Source organism: Octopus bimaculoides, chromosome 4 (genome assembly GCF_046866305.1).
Source record: "Octopus bimaculoides isolate indiv1 chromosome 4, ASM4686630v1, whole genome shotgun sequence".
Taxonomy (NCBI): Eukaryota; Metazoa; Mollusca; class Cephalopoda; order Octopoda; family Octopodidae; genus Octopus; species Octopus bimaculoides.
Window position 1 is genome coordinate 136663073 of NC_142931.1, and position 2500 is coordinate 136665572.

Consider the following 2500-nt stretch of genomic DNA (forward strand, 5'->3'; position numbering starts at 1 on the left):
TATATATATATATATATATATATATATATATATATATATATATATATATATATATATATATATATATATATATATATATATATATATATATATATATATATATATATATTTATATATATGTTTATATACATACACACATAGAAATATATCTGTCACATACGTTTATAAATGTACATATGGATGTACTTCTATGTATATACCTACATATATATATATATATGCATATATTATACATTTATACATACATCTTACTTTCTCTCCCTTTCTCTCTCTCTCAGTCACACGTATACCTATATGTACACATATATAGATTTTGTGTATGCACATGTGTAAACCTGATCTTAATATATCACTATAATACATAAATAAATGACAAAGTAAAAAGACACTTGAAGCTAAAAGTAAACAGAGCATAACAGAAAAGAAAGGAAGAGTCTAATTCATGAGAATCTCACGTGGAAAAGGAGAATGTGTGATCGATGATAAAAGAATATAGAAATGTTTGACGATACAGGCATTTGTATATTTATTTCAAAATATCAATAAGTGATATGTCACTTTAGAAACCATTAAAGATATTATCTTTTGTGTACCAGGCTTGCTTTCTCTGGCAAAGTGACATTCTCTGAAAAATTAGAACTTGTGGGCAAGCATGGCGGAGAGAACGGAAGCTGTGAAGTGAACAGATAAGTCAACAGAAAAGTTGTTATGCGGTTCCAAAGGTTTCATTGTTAATTGGATCAATATTGAAATGGATTAAAACAAAAGACATGACGTGTCATTTTGAGAGTTTGGAAGAACCGAAGGTGCGCCAATAATATAGGCTGTGTTCTGTTTATAAATTTTGGTATGTTTGGAGGTTCAAGTTCAAATTCTAGCTGATTATACTTTGAACTTTGGGAAGTCTGGACGAATCTGAGGTCCACCAAACATAATGCATTGTGCGATTTTTTAAAATCAATATATATACTCAAATTTCCAATTACACTAAGATAGATTTTGAATTTCATCTGTATCAAGTTACACATATAACAGTGAATAAATATAAATACGTTAACCAATGTAATTAATTGCAAATGCACTGTAGGACCAACACGGGCACTGTCCAGGATATTTGGATTACTTATCTGCTTTCAAACAGGAGCAGAGGGAATTACTTCATGTTGCACGTCATATATAAAAGGAGAATTAAAATGAAATATTCAATAATGTACGAATATAGCAGGTTTCTTTTATCAGCTGGCGCGCTTTGAAATGTATATATACTCAAAGGATTTGATCTGAGATCGTGGGTTGAAACCGAAGTGTGGAAAACTGACTTTAGGTATTCAAATCAAGATTAAATTCTTGAGAGTTGTGTATAGATTACGCGGTACATAATTTGGTCAATATAATCACGTATTTATTCATATTCTTTAGTTCACCAGGCTAAACCTTTCAAGACATATAGATATGTTTATTCACCAGAGAACACATCCATGCTTCTGTAGTTTGATTTTATCTTAGATCAATCAACAATCCTCGCGCTATAGAATATGCGTACTGCCCACCACTTAGTTTGAATTTTCTTCGGCTTGCAATGAAAGGCTAGATACACACCAGGATGTTGAGGAATATCAACATCTCATATACCCAACCCCAACATCGGGTCGTTATTACTTTTTGTCATTATATAATTTGCTTTATGTTGACACTTCTATGGTCTCCACATTTTTTCATTTTTCACTGGTAAAATAAAAGCAATTGTTTTCAATGTTAAGTATAAAGCCAACATTATATTGACATTCTTATTTAGAGCACAGGTGTCTATCTGAATCAAAGTTTAGAATCTCACCTGTTTAAAATTTTACGTCAAGTTGGATTGCATATCATGATGTAATTATTTACGACTATATAAAATAAAAAATCTACCGAAACAACTGTGGGAAATTTTGAACGACATTTGTATTTACTGTTCTATTTCTACGCCACTCCAGGTATTCACTGGTGAGTCGAGTCTAAGGTTTTAAATGGGATTCGATACTTTAAGTCTACAACGTGGTTTTATTTCCCTCTGAGACCTATTTGATCGTATCTAGACATTTCAAGCGTCGTATATGTTGATGTGCCACAAGAATCATAATAACTAAGTTGTATATCATTGTTTCAATGTTTTGTTTATAGATTAATGAAATGACACGAACCCTTTTGAGTGAAGTTTTCGTTTTGTATGTAAGCGCTTTCGTTGTTAAATTTTCCAAAGACACAAGAGGTAAATACTCTATTCGGGAGTAGATGTTTTAGGAATGATGTCGAATACTTCTGGTTTAGTTTCGAATAAATAATTCTCTTAATGTTTTATATATATAAGAAAATATAAACAGTTTGCATAAAAGTTTTAATATAGAAGGTAAAATAAATTCAGAATTGACTATAAGCATATATAGAGAAAGAATTTGTAGACAATATTTAATAGGAGAAAGCATGTATTGCTTTGTCAAAGGTTCATCAGAAACCACAA